The sequence below is a fragment of the Electrophorus electricus genome, chromosome 16, assembly GCF_041902795.1.
Source record: "Electrophorus electricus isolate QZ-2024a chromosome 16, ASM4190279v1, whole genome shotgun sequence".
In the NCBI taxonomy this organism is placed as follows: Eukaryota; Metazoa; Chordata; class Actinopteri; order Gymnotiformes; family Gymnotidae; genus Electrophorus; species Electrophorus electricus.
In genome coordinates this window covers 23,429,357-23,447,500 of record NC_137512.1, presented here as the reverse complement: position 1 = coordinate 23,447,500, position 18,144 = coordinate 23,429,357, and the positions used below count along the sequence as shown (strand labels likewise).

General features: G+C 42.1%; 1 protein-coding gene across 7 annotated transcripts in view; it reads left to right on the top strand.

Annotated features, from left to right (window-relative positions):
- The window catches only part of kiaa1549la (KIAA1549-like a), a 47,726-nt gene extending 46,122 nt beyond the window's left edge, over nt 1–1,604 (top strand). For all 7 annotated transcript variants that reach the window (XM_035532393.2, XM_081699132.1, XM_035532396.2 and 4 more), the window contains one exon: nt 1–1,604. This exon is cut by the window's left edge and continues 797 nt beyond it. The gene's annotated coding sequence lies outside the window, so the exon portion shown is untranslated.
- The last annotated feature ends 16,540 nt before the right edge of the window (nt 1,605–18,144 follow it).

Below are 18,144 nucleotides of genomic sequence, written 5' to 3'. Positions count from 1 at the left end.
GTAACATGGCCAGATGGTGTTATAAAAATTACAGATGACAAAAATCCCAAACATATAAAATTAACTATTACTGTAGAATAGTGCTGGTATGGGAGTATGCGCTACACATTTGAGTGTTTTCTCTGACCCTGACCCTGTTCAGGCGGCTGACGCTGCTCGTGGATTATGTGAGGGCATCTGTCTAACCTCCTTTTATTAGCACATCGATAAAGCATCACCAGAACTACATATTATTTTATTTTTTAAACAACTATTTTATTGCCTTATTTTTGATAGGTACTAAAATTTATATATCAGGTGGTATAAATCTAGTTAATACATCTGCTGACATAAACAGCATAAGCCAAAAATTAAAGTAACAAAACAACAAAAAAAGATATTAAAATGTGACTTTAAATTTTAGAATATATATATATATATATATATATATATATATATAAGAGAGAGAGAGAGAGAGAGAGAGAGAGAGAGAGAGAGAGAGAGAAATATTCTCTCAGATTCTAACAGAAGATGCTATTACTGCAACAGAAAATGTTTTAAAATGATAGTACTGATTCTAGTGATATTCTAAGTTTTACTGAAATGAGTGCAATGCTACAAAGGCTACGTTTGGCATGTATTGCTAGAAGAATGGTTCTAATGCATGTGGATGGAGATGTGACGTACAAGGGCTTGTATACAGGGAGACGTGTAGGGCACAGGCGGCTACAGAACTATTCCCTAACACTTATTATACGCGCTGATGTCCAGTTATTTCCCTCCTTTCAGATATACTTTGTCCTGTTTGCTTTTTTGTTTTGTTTTGTTTTTTATTTTATATTATAAACCAGATGACAGTACATCCAAGTGGTATAACACTATGTACATGTTTTGGTAACATGTTTCTTTTGGTTATATTCAATAGGCATTAATTAGCATTTGTGTTTAAGACAGAACACAAGATTGTTTGTTTTTAGTTTGTTTATTTTTTTTTTACTGTTGTTATTTATTTATTTTGGGAGGAGGGAGTGAAACATCTGTTGTCTTGATTTAATTAGCCGGTACCGGGCAAGTACAAAGATCACAACTGTCGACCGCAGCTGTCAATCACTCGTCCACTCACTTTCCAAAATATCCTCTGTTGTTTTTCTCTTCGCTCCGTTGTCACATCTGGATCATCTGCAGAGTTGACATTCAGAAGGGGCTTCTGCCACTGTAAAATATCGTGCTTCAATTACAGTATGCATTTAAAAAAATTAGAACAATAATAATAATAATAAGGCTCATTGTGAACCTATGTGAAAAAAGTGTAATATTCTCTATATGTGTAAATTCCCATCATAGTGCTAAGACGTCAGCCTGAATCCGTGCTCTCCGACGCCATAACTGCCAGTACTGTACAGTATATTTTCTCTTAGTTGGGAAGAACAGGAAGTCCGTGTTTGGTTGGAGATGGTTCCGCTTCGGCGCCTTCCATTCCTCCTGATCTGGGTGGTTTCTTTGCTCCGTTTTCCATTGTGCATAATGCCATATGTTCATGTTTACCTGATTTTAACAGTTTCTCTTTTTTTTTTTTGATGGTTTACACATTAAATTAAATCTAATAAAGACGAAAACACATGTAACCGTTGTAAAGAGGAAGATGTATTTCAAGTGTCGTAGGAGACTTTGGTTTGAAATGCTGAAGTTATGATATGACTCAGCTTATTGCAATAAGGAGATCCTGCATTTCCAGCACCCTTGATCAAATCCTGTAATCCTGCAGATACAAGACAACTTCCACACGCTTTCAAATGTCCCCACTAGAGGGCAGCACCATGCTTTGCTGCCACATCCTCCTCAAGTGGAAATAAATGTCTCTCTGTCCTCAATGAGGTTTCCTGTGGCAGGGATGGAGAGGAGTTTATCCAATCTCTCATGGCTCTAATGTCTCCCTTATTCTACCTTAAACACTTTGCTGGGCTGTATTCCGCCTGGGGCTCTTCGTCCTCGCCGTGGTCTTTGCTGCAGCCTGAACGGCAGCATCAGCCGGCGTTTAGCCCCGGGCTCTGCCGTAGCCGCTCACATCCACACCTGCCAAAGTGTCCCGTCTCATTAGGCTGGTGTGGTGATCTGTCTCTCTGCTCCTCCAGGAGTGTGAAGACCCTGCAGGAACGCAAGGTCTGTCTGCTCATCCTCGCTCTCTCCATCTCTCTCTCTATCTCTCTCTCTCTTTCTCTCTCTGTCTCTATCATTCTCTCATGTTTCTATTACTCTCTGTCTTTGTCTTTCTCTCTATTACTCTCTCTCTCTCTCTCTCTCTCTCGCTCGCTCTCTCTCTCTCTCTCTGTGTGAAGTGAAAATAGTCTTTCACAAACAACCAAGTCAGCATGCACAGCCCGAGGGAAAAGGAGTCATTACCCCATACCCCTACCCAACACCCCACCCCCCACACCCACACCCACCCCCACCCCCACCCCCTCACTCTTCCCACCCCCAAACATTTCCCAGCTGCTGATATCCGTGCAGGCCAAAATGGTTGTGTAAGGAGAGAACTCCTTAGGATAGCAGTGTTCTTTCTTCCCCATCTGCTTCTGGGGTCTGCTGTCTCAGGAACAAACCTCAACACGCTAAGCAACAAACTAGCAGTGAAGCCGTCATGAAACAGAAGAGCAGACACTGTGCTTTGTCACTGTGATGCCACTGATGAAGGATGTCCACTAACTGGCTGGCACGTCCCAGTGTCCTGCCGATAGGGGTTAATGGTCTGGGGAGATGTAGCAATATGGCATGAGTGATGTTTTGTTTATTCATTTGGGTTATTTTTTTGTTGTTGTTGTTGTTCTGTTTTGTTGTTTTTTTTAGGTTGGGTGGCTTTGTGACGAATCGGCATTTTGGCATTTTTGACAGCAAGACTGAAATTTTAAAGGATTATGAGAGGCTGTAAGGATAACTGGCAATGAATTATACTTTATTTGCACATCTCCTTCACCCTAGACGTCACCATAGCTCAGCACAGTTGTTTCTTCCCACTGTTTGTTTGGCAGTTTAGACTTCACGCTCACATTTGGGCTCCCGGGAAGCATGTCTGGTGGAATCTCAAATGTGGCTGCCTCAGCTGAGTCCGGCTGAGAGCCCTGATCTAATAAGAGAGGTTTAATCGCCTCTCTGAATAATTAATGGGCGACCACCGAATGGCAATTACCAGAATCGCAGGACTCTGCGCTAGAGTTCGAGTGGTGGCTTGTCTCCTGCCTGGACCGCGGCTCTCCCTGAGAAGCCAAAGCAACAGTTGGCTGAGTTAAACATGGGTGGAGCCAGGATAAGAGAAAGCTTGGGTGTGTGAACATGCCTCCGTAACTGCCGTGTGTACGTCTAGAAATATGTGACGAGGAGCCCCGGGGTATCACACAGGTGTGAGAAAGCGTCGCACAGGAAGTGGAGGTGGGGTCCTAGAAAGAGAATGCTGTGTATCTCCCGCGTAACTGAGTATTTGGCCTTAACAGGGCTTTGCGTTGACTTCCCTGGTCTCAGAAACTCTTTGGGTGAAGACGCTGTACCATCTGCTTACCGCCCTTTTAAAGTAGACTGCACAACGTTCGGAAGTGTGAGCATTAGCTGTCTTTTGGGAATCCTGTAATTTATTCCGTCTAAGTCGTTAATGTTAGGAGTGTCCGGCTCCTCCCAGACACCAGCCACTGGGGACAATTTCATTTCACCTGTCAGAATGAAAACTCAAGTATGTTTAATGCTGGAAGCGCATGAAAGCTGCACACGCCAAACTCCCACGGCAGTGCCGTGCCGTTTGTTCAACATCAAGTGCTCCACTCCAGCGCAGGGTAATTCCCCATGAGACAGACACCAGCCTCAGATTCTGCAGGCAAATGCAAATGTATGGAAACAACCAGCGGCTGAATTGCATTTAAAATGCATATGTAGCTCACATGATAGTAGCCAATGGCAGCTACCTCAAGAGAACTTATTAAGTCCAAACTAGTTTCATATTCCTCCTTTATCTTTTAACACTGCAAGTTCTTTGAAACGGCCAACTTTTTATTGCATGGTTAAATTAAGTTTGGTAGCATCTAAGATGATGGGGACATATTTCAGAGGTACGGAAACAAAGTAACCTATGTCCTGAGAAAACTTACCATGCAGTAACCTGGCCTGTTTCCCAGTGCTGGTGCACTCACTAGGCTCCAGAGGGGGCGAGACGCTGCTTACAGGACCAATGTCACAAACACAGTACCAGTCAAAGTTTGGACACACTCATTTTTTTCTAGATTTTATTTAAAAAAAACCAAACAAACAGTGAAGTTATCAAACCCATGAAATAACTCAGACTCTCTTAGACTTTAGGTTCTTCAGTCACCATCTTTTACTGTGATGACAGCTCTCCAGTCTTGGCATTTCCACTGTTGTTAGACTGTTTTTTAATATTTTGTAAATTTGTACGTAGGCTATCATCTTTCACTATTTATAATTATCTTGGAAACAAGCTTAAGCCTAAAGCATAAGATTACAGTGCCTGTAAGACTGTAAAAAAAACATACTTTAATTCATGGTCCAAACTTTTGACTGGTACTGTACATCCAAACATCTCCATCCATCCATCCATCCAGTTCATAACTGACTAGTTAAGGCATCTTTTAAAGCAATAGGTGCTCTGTAAGAGATGGAAAGAGTCAATGTGAAGATTTAGCCTTTCAGATTTTCCTCAGGTCTGAACACTGTTAGTGCACTGTTCATGTGTGTTCCAGCCTCCTGTAAAGCCCACCATCAAACCATGTGAGTGACATTTCAGTAGTCCCTGGGTGAAGGGGCGGAGCTTGTGCTGATGTAAGCTGAACGATCTACTAAACAGCTCATATACTCCTACACTCTAATACTCCTATACTCCTACACTCTAATACTCTTATACTCCTACACTCTAATACTCTTATACTCCTCCACTCTAATACTCATACTCCTCCACTCTAATACTCTTATACTCCTCCAGTCTAATACTCCCATACTCCTACACTCTAATGCTCGTATACTCCTACACTCTAATACACGTATACTCCTACACTGTAATACTTGTATACTCCTTCACTCTAATACTTCTACACTCCTACACTCTAATACTCGTATACTCCTTCACTCTAATACTCCTATGCTCTAATACTCATATACTCCTACACTCTAATACTCGTATACTCCTACACTCTAATACTCGTATATTCCTTCACTCTAATACTTCTACACTCCTTCACTCTAATACTTCTACACTCCTTCACTCTGATACTCTTATACTCCTACACTCTAATACTCTTATACTCCTACACTGTAATACTCGTATACTCCTTCACTCTAATACTCTTATACTCCTCCACTTTAATACTCTTATACTCCTAGACTCTAATACTTGTATACTCCTACACTCTAATACTCGTATACTCCTCCACTCTAATACTCTTATACTCCTACACTCTAATACTCGTATACTCCTCCACTCTAATACTCGTATACTCCTACACTCTAATACTCTTATACTCCTACACTGTAATACTCGTATACTCCTTCACTCTAATACTCCTACACTCTAATACACATATACTCCTGCACTCTAATACTCTTATACTCCTCCACTCTAATACTCTTATACTCCTACACTGTAATACTCATATACTCCTACACTCTAATACTCATATACTCCTTCACTCTAATACTCGTATACTCCTTCACTCTAATACTCCTACACTCTAATACTCTTATACTCCTCCACTCTAATACTCGTATACTCCTCCACTCTAATACTCGTATACTCCTACACTCTAATACTCTTATACTCCTACACTCTAATAATCTAATACTCCTTCACTCTAATACTCCTACACTGTAATACTCATATACTCCTTCACTCTAGTACTTCTACACTGTAATATTCATATACTCCTACACTCTAATACTCTTATACTCCTTCACTCTAATACTCCTACACTGTAATACTCATATACTCCTTCACTCTAATACTCCTACACTGTAATACTCTTATACTCCTACACTCTACTACTCTTATACTCCTACACTGCAATACTCGTATACTCCTTCACTCTAATACTACTACAATCTAATACTTGTATATTCCTACACTCTAATACTCTTATACTCCTCCACTCTAATACTCTTATATTCCTCCACTCTAATACTTTTATACTCCTTCACTGTAATACTCTTATACTCCTACACTCTAATACTCGTATACTCCTACACTCTAATACTCTTATACTCCTACACTGTAATACTCGTATACTCCTTCACTCTAATACTCCTACACTCTAATACACATATACTCCTCCACTCTAATACTTGTATACTCCTCCACTCTAATACTCGTATACTCCTACACTCTAATACTCTTATACTCCTACACTCTAATACTCTTATACTCCTTCACTCTAATACTCCTACACTGTAATACTCTTATACTCCTACACTCTAATACTCTTATACTCCTACACTGCAATACTCATATACTCCTTCACTCTAATACTACTACAATCTAATACTTGTATATTCCTACACTCTAATACTCTTATACTCCTCCACTCTAATACTCTTATATTCCTCCACTCTAATACTTTTATACTCCTTCACTGTAATACTCGTATACTCCTTCACTCTAATACTCCTACACTCTAATACTTGTATACTCCTACACTCTAATACTCTTATACTCCTCCACTCTAATACTCTTATACTCCTCCACTCTAATACTCTTATACTCCTACACTGTAATACTCGTATACTCCTTCACTCTAATACTCCTACACTCTAATACTTGTATATTCCTACACTCTAATACTCTTATACTCCTACACTCTAATACTCTTATACTCCTACACTGTAATACTCGTATACTCCTTCACTCTAATACTTCTACACTCCTACACTCTAATACTCTTATACTCCTACACTCTAACACTCTTATACTCCTACACTGCAATACTCATATACTCCTTCACTCTAATACTCCTATACTCTAATACTCTTATACTCCTACACTCTAATACTCGTATACTCCTACACTCTAATACTCTTATACTCTTCCACTCTAATACTCTTATACTCCTCCACTCTAATACTCTTATAGTCCTACACTCTAATACTTGTATACTCCTACACTCTAATACTCATATACTCCTACACTCTTTTACTCTTATACTCCTGCACTCCTACACTCTAATACTCGTATACTCCTGCAATCTAATACTCTTATACTCCTGCACTCTAATACTCTTATACTCCTACACTCTTTTACTCTTATACTCCTGCACTCTAGAACTCATATACTCCTACACTCTAATACTCTTATACTCCTACACTCTTTTACTCTTATACTCCTGCACTCCTACACTCTAATACTCGTATACTCCTACACTCTAATACTCTTATACTCCTGCACTCTAATACTCTTATACTCCTACACTCTTTTACTCTTATACTCCTGCACTCTAGAACTCATATACTCCTACACTCTTTTACTCTTATACTCCTGCACTCTAGAACTCATATTCTCCTTCACTCTTTTACTCTTATACTCCTGCACTCTAGAACTCATATACTCCTATGCTTGGCACTGCAAGTCAGATCAGGGACCGGCAATGTTGTTGTATTTGTTGGAAAACCAAGAACTTGCTTTGTCATCTTGTACTGTTATGAGGACAGATCTGAAAAGAGAAAGGTGCAGTCAAACAACACTATCTATTTATTTATTTAACAAACTGCCTGTGTGACTTTAAGTTTGAGGTCCCATTATGGTGAACCTGCTGCCCAGGTTAATGATGATCGTGTGGCAGTACGGCCATGACATCCCTGCAATTCCACATAAAGCCCATCCTCTGTTATCCTGGGCAGATCAGAGCTGAAGGGCCATTTGTAAGGGTAATATGTAGGTTAAGCCGCATTGCAGAAGCCTTAGTTGGACTGAATGAATTGTGTTTGGAATCCCTCAGAGGGGCCGTTATCAAATTCTTATCTGCTAATAAGAAACCTGCACTGTAATTACAGTTTAATGTACCTGGCAGAAGTAAGACTCTGATTAAATTATAATGAGGAGAGAGTCAGAAATGAAGGCTGTGTGGAAGAGTGGCAGGAGAGAGTGAGAGAGTGAGAAAAAGTGAGAGATAGAAATAAAAGGAGTGAGAGAGAGACAGAGGAGGCAGAGAAAAAAAACACTGTCGATGTTGAAAGTTTGTGCATATCAACTCTCCAGAGGAAGCAAAAGGAATCTGTTTTAATTGACAGCAATGAGTTTGTTGTCCTTCTTTGAGTGCGTGCGGATCCGAATTTGCATTTGTGTGCTCTCTAAAGTAGAAACGGCTTTATAGTGCTTGAGTCTGAATAGTGTTTGTGGTTTGTGGCTGCTGAGGGTTGGACGGGTTTATCTTTAGAACAGGGTTTATCTGCAAACTTGCTTAATGTTGTTGTTTTATTCATACAATGATTTTCCACAGTTTGGGCACTGCAGTTGCAGCACACAGTCCATTTCCTTTCCATTCTGTCACTGTTTGCTGGGAATCCCATGTAGTGATGTGTATGAGTTCATTTATGGGCCAAAACTTCATATTCAGTCTCCCTCCAGGAAGCGCGGAATAAAACCTTTTTCCTTTTCGCACGGCGATTCCCGCTTCTGGCCTGCACTTCATACCTCGAAGGCAGACAATTGCATTACATTGTTATGCACAAATGGAAATTGTTCTGTTGATTTATGCGCGCATAAGCGATTGGCTGTGCCCGTGTCTGATGCAAATGAGGAGGGTAAGGGGGTGCCTTGCTACCATGGCGTTAAGGTCGAGAAGTACTGCAGCATCAGCAAGCGTAGCAGCTGGGAAGAGACTCTGCCATTCACTCTTATCTACCCGCACAATGCACACTATCCTAACCTCCAATCACTCCCATTACGGATATGCACCTACACAAGGTGCTTACTCCACAGTAATGGGAGACCCCGGGAAAGATGGAGAGCATTCTATTATGTCTTCTTTGTCTCTACACATATGCAGGGACGTGTGTGTCTTTCCTGTAGGGCCTTATGCCAACGGCTGTTCTAATGTGAGAAATGTACGTGTTTTTCCCATCTAGGAAGCAGGTCTTAGGGTAATAGTCAAATATTTAAAAGTTAAAGATACTGGAGTGTAACTAGCTTTTGCTGTGTACGTGGACAGCTGTGGAAATTGACTGTGTGACTGTGTGTTTTAATGACAATGTAATTGCTTTGTATATTGTCTTGTTTATCTGACGGGTCTAAGCAAGATAGTATTGTCCATATCTGTTTCCAGTGTTCTTTCAAGGCTTAATGTGAATGAGGAGTGCATATTGACCCGTGTGTAGAGATCTGTTTGGCAGCTCCTGCTTTCAGGCACTCAGTAGGTGGCGCTGTGTGTCATCTGACTTTAGCAGAGGAGCTCCTGCACTGTCGAAGATGTTGAGACGCACGACTAGCACAGTGTTGGCACTTTTGGGGGGACGCTTGTTAAAACCCCACAGCTAACTGCAGAGCTGTTTCAGGTTTTGCTTTATTGTGCATTCACCACACGAGAAGCTGAGCTTCCCACCATCAGCGATCGCCACGCTGCCATTTTCTATTAATCTTCTAGCAAACTTCATCAGTGATTGACGGGGCAATCAGTCTTTTTCTCGGTTTTTTTTTTTCGCTTGTGGGCTGATTGTATCTCTGTGCTTTGAACATAATTTTGTGGGCAATCATTCTGTCAGCTCTAACTGTTGTCTTTTAAATCTTTATTTGACAAGGCACAAGTTAGATAAAGTAAAATAGGTTTTCTGTTAATGCAATGGTTTGTGTCTGTGGAGTCAATGAGGGAGAGATTATAACAAGGACAGCCTCCTGCCTGCGGCGTTGGTTACGCTGTCCGCTCACTGAGTTTCTCTTTCTGCCTCTCCATCTCTTCCTCGTCCTCCATATCTCTGCCTCTTCTTCTTTCGACTTCCCTCCTCTTTCCAGCTCACTCTCACTCTCTCACTTTCTCCCTGTTTCTCTCTGCCTCTTCCTGTCTCTGTTTCTCTCTGCCTCTTCCTGTCTCTGTTTCTCTCTGCCTCTTCCTGTCTCTGTTTCTCTCTGTCTCTTTTTTCTGGGGAAACAACAGACGTAGTGTGTGGCCCTGCGGCTGCCTGTCTTCTGCCCACACACATTATCTCTCCATCTGTCACTCCATTTTTCTTCTTCTCTGTCTATCTCCTGCTCCATCTATCGACTGTGACTCTCTGTGGGATGTTGTGTGCATGAGTGTGTGTGCGTGTGTGTGTGTGTGTGTGTGTGTGTGTGTGTGTGCGCTTGTGTGTCCTCTCACCTCCCTTGGGCTTGCTCGGGTCTGGTTGGCTGTCAGGTTTTTGTGTCGAGTCGTAAAGGGCCTGTCCTATTGAGTCCTGAGCCCCTACACAAAACCCTAAAACACCCAGAGCCCTCAGCTCAAATATACCAAACCCTTAAATACCAAGAACTTTTAGCTCAAATATATCAAGCCCTCAAATACCCAAAACCTTCATCTCAAATATGCAAAGCCCTCAAATGCCAAAAACCTTCATCTCAAATATGCAAAGCCCTCAAATGCCCAAAACCTTCATCTCAAATATGCAAAGCCCACAAATGCCCAAAACCTTCATCTCAAATATGCAAAGCCCACAAATGCCCAAAAACCTTCAGCTCAAATATAACAAGTCCAAAAAATTCTTGGCTTAAATATACCAAATTGTCGAACACCCAGAGCTCTCAGCTCAAATATACCAAACCCTCAAACACCCAGAACCCTCAGCTCAAATATACTAAGCCCTCAAACACCCAGAACCCTCAGCATGAATGCACAGACCCATTGAAAAAATATAACATTTGGACATTATGCAGTGCATGTGTCTTCGGTTGATCTGTAATTGCTTTAAAGTGCTTAAGCATGTTTGTGTTGGTCACCGACACTAGTCAGTTTACATAATGGCTGAACTGGAGCGTCAATGCTTTGTTAAATCAGCTCACACACGGGTGCTTTCCCACTTGCTAGGTATTTCTCCCACAAAAATCTAACATGAACTGTACTGAACATTAGACTTAGTTAGAAGCTTGAGTGCGTTAGGCCGTCACACGGAGCGAAATTGTTTCAAATGGCCCCTGTGGAGTTCAGAAATGCCCGCTCCTTTGCGCTGGGGAGCGTAAGTAGGCTTATCCATCACATAGTCTTCTCCCCACGCTCCAGCGAGCCTCCCACATTTTACACAGGCTTCTAATAAAAACGCCACACCGAACTTTCACTTTCATCTGCTTGGAGCACCTTCTGTTATTTTGTGCTCTTTTTGTGGTCCACATAAATGCCAACATGTTAGTCATGAACAATTCCTTTCTATTCTACAATGTTTTCCTAGTGGCTATTTCACAATTGCCTTCTCACTTTTTGTTTCTTTACTTTCCTTTCTCTCCCCCCACCCCCCACGGCCACACACACCACACACATCACACACACCACCAGAGTCACTGGGTCCTAAGGACAAATGTTTCATCTCTTCTCAAACCTTGTTACTGCTGCATGCACCTAGTATGAGTCTGTGTCTCACACATACATAGCCTGGGAAATTGGAAACATTCACATTATTGGACAATTGAACAAAGAGTCTCAGTGAAATAAAGGGACAAGGCAGACTATTGAACAAAAATAGTAAACAAATAAATACATAAATAAACAGCAAATAAATAAATACAAATAAGCATGCAGTGCTTAGTGAAATAGTGTTTTTATAAAGTGACAATACTACATATAAAAAAATAACGAGAATATAGCAATCAAATAAATGTATACAGTCACAAGCATCTATGCAAAAATATACATATTGTACATCTTATATTGCACTCACCTACACTCACCTACACACACCTATATTCACCTACACACACCTATATTCACCTACACTCACCTATATTCACCTACACTCACCTATATTCACCTACACACACCTATATTCACCTACACACACCTATATTCACCTACACTCACCTATATTCACCTACACTCACCTATATTCACCTACACACACCTATATTCACCTACACTCACCTATATTCACCTACACTCACCTATATTCACCTACACACACCTATATTCATCTACACACACCTATATTCACCTACACACACCTACACTCACCTACACTCACCTACACACACCTACACTCACCTATACACACCTATATTCACCTACACTCACCTATATTCACCTACACACACCTATATTCACCTACACACACCTATATTCACCTACACTCACCTATATTCACCTACACTCACCTATATTCACCTACACACACCTACACTCACCTACACACAGCTACACTCACCTACACACACTTATATTCACCTACACTCACCTATATTCACCTACGCACACACCTATATTCACCTACACACACCTATATTCACCTATACTCACCTATACACACCTATATTCACCTACACACACCTATATTCACCTACACTCACCTATATTCACCTACACTCACCTATATTCACCTATACACACCTATACACACATACATTTACCTACACTCACCTATACACGCCTACACTCACCTATACACACCTATACACACCTACACTTACCTACAATCACCTACACTCACCTATATACACCTGCACTCACCTACACACACCTATATACACCTACATTCACCTACACACACCTATACACACTTATACACACCTACACTTACCTACACTCAACTATACTCACCTATACACGCCTACACTCACCTATACACACCTATATACACCTACACACACCTATATACACCTATACACACCTACACTCACCTATACACACCTACACTCACCTATACACACCTATACACACCTACACTCACCTATACACACCTATACACACCTACACTCACCTATACACACACATATACACACAAACACTCACCTATACACACCTACACTTACCTACAATCACCTACATTCACCTATATACACCTGCACTCACCTACACACACCTATATACACCTACATTCACCTACACTCACCTATACTCACCTATACACACCTATATACACCTACACTCACCTATACACACCTACACTCACCTACACTCACCTATACACACCTATACACACACATATACACATAAACACTCACCTACACACACCTACACTCACCTACACTCACCTATACACACCTATACACTCACCTATACACACCTACACTCACCTATACACACCTACACTCACCTACACTCACCTATACACACCTATACACACACATATACACACAAACACTCACCTATACACACCTACACTCACCTACACTCACCTATACACACCTACACTCACCTATACATGCCTTCAGAGTTTTTCAGGCCCACATGTGATACAGGTGAAGCTCATACTTGAACAGTTGCAGACTGTATCTCTATCGCCCCCTGTGGGCACCACCCATCAGACATTGTCCACCCTGTCCATCAATTCTGTACCACAGGCCCACTGCTGACTGGGTATTGTTTGGGTGGCAGACAATTCAACTTTATCCTCTGTGAAAGAGTAGCTCCCAACACACACACACACCACAGCCCTGAAGCTCTTTGAACCATGCCTTGCACCTTCTCATTCCCCACTGCAATATGGCAGCAAGATGAGTGATGAGGTTCTCTGGCACCACACTAATTCAGTTCCACCATTTCTTCAGCCACCAGACAGAACCACAAAGCTATGACATGGGAAGAAACATCTCACTGCATAATGAGGGATTTAATATGGTGCAAGCCCGATCTCAGACCACAAGAAAAACAAACAGCCTCTCCAGCTGTGTCTCCAAAGGGTACAGGGAGATGCAACTATGGGGAAAGCAAGAAGCAGAAAGCAGGGCACACAAGTGAGTCCCTCAAGGGAAATAAAGCTTATCACATCACAGTGCCATAAACTGCATTCACACACACACACACACACACACACACACACACACACACTCACACTCGCACGCACGCATACACAGACACACACACTCGCACGCACGTATGCACACACACACACACACGCACACACACACACACACACACACTCACACTCGCACGCACGCATACACAGACACACACACTCACACTCGCACGCACACATGCACACACACACACACACACTCGTACGCACGCATGCACACACACACACACACACACACTCACACTCGCACACACGCATAGACACACACACACACTCGCACGCACACATACACACACACACACTCACACTCGCAAGCACGCATACACAGACACACACTCGCACGCACGCATACACAGACACACACACTCACACTCGCATGCAGGCATGCACACACACACACACACTCACACTCGCACGCACGCATGCACACACACACACATACACTCACACTCGCACGCACGCATACACAGACACACACTCGCACGCACGCATACACAGACACACACACTCGCACGCACGCATGCACACACACACACGCACGCACAGACACACGCACACACACATACTCGCGTGCACACACACGCACACACACATACTCGCGTGCACACACACTCACACGCACGCATGCACGCACACACACACACACACACACACACACACACACACACACACAGAGAGAGAGCTCCTGTTTTTTATTTCCTTTTACTGTTTTTGTTCCATGTCCGTATATTTTTCTTTAATTCTCTCTTTCTCTTTTTCTTCCCCTTTTTTCAGTGTTTCATAAAGCTTTGGACACACTGTGGGGCCAAATTTACATAAATGATCCTGTCTTGGTACGCACAAACTTATACTGATAAACGTCAGTGGGGAGGCTTGGCAGAATGAAGCTTTGCCTCTGGGTTTTTCCAAGTTTAGATTGCTTATTAAACTCTCCCATTCATGACCTGAAAAGGAGAAAAGCAGCCTGTAGCGTGACCTCTCTGGATCCTGAGCTGTAGTACACACAACGTTAGGATCAACATCGCTTGTCATAGCACATTTCCCCATTTAAATATTACCCAGTGACCCCAATACCCAATCTAGGCCTCAAATCACCTTCAATTCTCAATACTCAATCGCTTAATCAAGTGTCGTAACTGAATACAGAGCGTCAGTTAGGTGTCTTAAGGCATGTGACATAAAGCTATATTCACTGGTACATTTACCTGACACTTTTATCCAAAGCGACTTACCATTGTGACTGAATATAATAGAAACGTCTGAGGGTTAAGGGACTTGCTCAGTGGCCCTTGGTAGTAGCAGCAACCTTCTGATTACTACTCAAGTACCTCAACCACTGAGCTACCACCGCCCCTTGTAGCCCTTGTTGATGTCTTGGTGGGTGTCTAGTATATTTCTTTGTGCAGAACTGAAGGCAATTTCTGCTTTCATGATGCTTAAGACTAGGGGTTGGGTCAGAAGAGCTGATCCTGGATCTGTGCAATACCATCTGGTTGAGCTCTCTCCTACCTGGGCCAGGGTCCATCTTCAGGCTTGCATTAGGGTGAGGGGATGATCTGAGGGAATCGCTGCAACAACATTTCATCTCCAGAAAGCAGGAGACCGCTAGTGGTGTACCTGCAGGGCTCAGGAGAAGCTGAGGAAGCAGAGGTGACAGCAATCCAAGTGTGTCATACGCTCCATCTGACACCATCTGCGCTGCACAAGACCTCTCAGCGTTCTAAAAGCAAAGGTGAAGGTTAGTCGCGTTGACTAATGTTGAGCATGCTTTGGAGAAAATCCGTTCACATGCTCCATGTGAATGCAGGTAGTTAACCAGTAAACAAGAGCATGTTTGTGTGCATATGTTTGTGCTACTTTCTGGGAAGGAGACTGAAATAAATCTACGATTTTATTGTGTTGTGTTGTTTGGCTTGGCACAGGAAAGCAGGGCATGTGCAATAACCCAGATGTTTATGGAAACACTGAGATTACAGCAGCTTCTCCATCTGAGGGAATCACTCCACTGCACACATCGTTCCTGTCACATTCTAACGGCAGCGCACAGCACAAACCATCCGCATCGTATGTGCTTTTTACAGTTAAAGCCTGTTTAATGATGGTTTTAAAGAAAAAGATCTTTTTAAAAGAAAGATCACTTTTAAAGAAAGATCTGTATTGATTAGTTTCAGAGTTTGAATGACTCATCAGCCAACATGTGTCTCTGAAGCACAAGTTGTTAATGTTTATTCATTTGTTTGTTTATCTTTGCAATCTATTCATATAGTTCATATAGTTCAATGTATGGACCGCAGAGGCAGCGGTAGAAGTGTTGGGCCCTTTAATGTTCGTTATCGCCCTTATCTCAACCTGTCACAACATTAAACATTAAAACCTAAATAATAGGTAAATAAGATGACAGTGATGTGTGCAGTATATGAAATATATCTTTTTATATCTGTATTTTAAGAAATGCACGAAAACGCCATATTCATCCAATACACACATGACTTTAATGTTTCAAGTCTTTAGAGAGTCTCTAACCCATCTTTTGCCTGTCACAGTCAACGTTATTCATCCTCTGGGCCATCAGTGGTGGTTAACCACAGCAAAGCTGTTGCCTGTTTTGTTTTTAAGTGTTAGTCAACTCTCAACCCTGCAGTAACACTGAGTAGAAAGGCAGCAACACTTCTGTGCCTGATAAACTCAGAATCCAACCAAGAGGGCGTGAGGGCTGAGGCCACAGCACCCACACAAGACGTCCTGGCACCTTTTTGTTATTACTGATAAAAGCAGAACTAGTGACAGTAGGGCAGAGGCTTGTATTCATGCCATGCTGAAGGTCTGGAGGGTTTTTTTCCCAGTTTACTTTTACGAGAGCTTACTCAGGCAAAATAATGTTCCCAAATAATGTGTCTCCCCAGTTTTTGGTTTGTTTGTTTTTTACTGTGATTGTGCTATTCAGATACTTCACTGTAAGCATATACTGATATGTTAGTGTTTACTGCTGTGTTGAGAAGGGTCCTCAACCCAAAACATTAGCCAATCAGCAGCTGTCCTGTGGTCAGACACTAACCACTGAGGGTGGCAGGGTACATAGCATTACAACACTGTGCATGGAAACAGATGGCCTCCACTCTGTAAACATACGCTAATAAGATTAAACATTTTAAATGAAACCCATGCACAAGAGTTCCAAGCCATCACTCGTCATTTTGCCATCTATGGAAGTAACTCTACGTTACTGAGCTGGCAAGCTAATTTGCGTGTTTTATCAAACTGCAGGAAACAACATCATCCATCATTTCTTTTTAATCTGATAATGATTGCAACAGTTTGTGCTTTTCTGTATGGAGACCTGGATTAACTGAAATTTAGGAGACAGACCACACCTAAAAATGCATTCTGTGTCCGTGATGTCATTTCGGACCCTAGCTCTTCCCTTTCTAATCTCATGTTCTTCACTCATTCTCTCCCTCGCTGTCATTTTCTCTCTCCATCTTACAGTAGCGATTGAGCTTCTCCAGCGCATAGTCCTCCAAATCCTCCTCCCCAGTGATTAAAGGTGCACTCTTGCCAAACTTCCACTAGCTAGTTAACATTTCATTTAAGGTCGCTACTCTGGAATGTTCCACTTGACCTCTTCTAGCAGCGGAAAAAACGTCTCTTACACAACTTTACTGTTATTCTGCCCATAGCTTCCTGTCTTTATACTGAGAGACAGACTAAGCTAAATCGTTGAATGTAGTCTAAATGCAGTCTTCAAAACAGTACAAGCAGTAACTCTGACGGACTCCTCCTTCTCTGCTTGGGACCCTCGGAAGCGTCCTTACACCCTTACATCGATGCATCGATCACACAAGAGAAGATAATTATGATAATCAAACGTTTACGCGCAGGGAGTTTATCCTTATAATAAACAACTGTAACAGACTTTGTAATGACAGAAATTTGCTGTGAACTCTGAAATGTGCATGTCTTATTTCTGTCACATTTTTTCTGAGCTGTGTTTTATGGATATTTTTCATGCTTGGAATTCAGATCCCATTTGCAGTCTCTTCCTCCCCGAGTGTCATGTCTCCCTCTCTCTCTCTCTCTCCCTCTCGCTCTCCCTCTCTCTCTGGGTCATGTGGTTGTTCGAGCCTGATGTGCAACACAACCAGCATAACTGCACAAATTTGCAGCCCAAGATGGCACTGCAATTCAGTAAGGTAATTAGTTAATGTGCCCAGGACATTA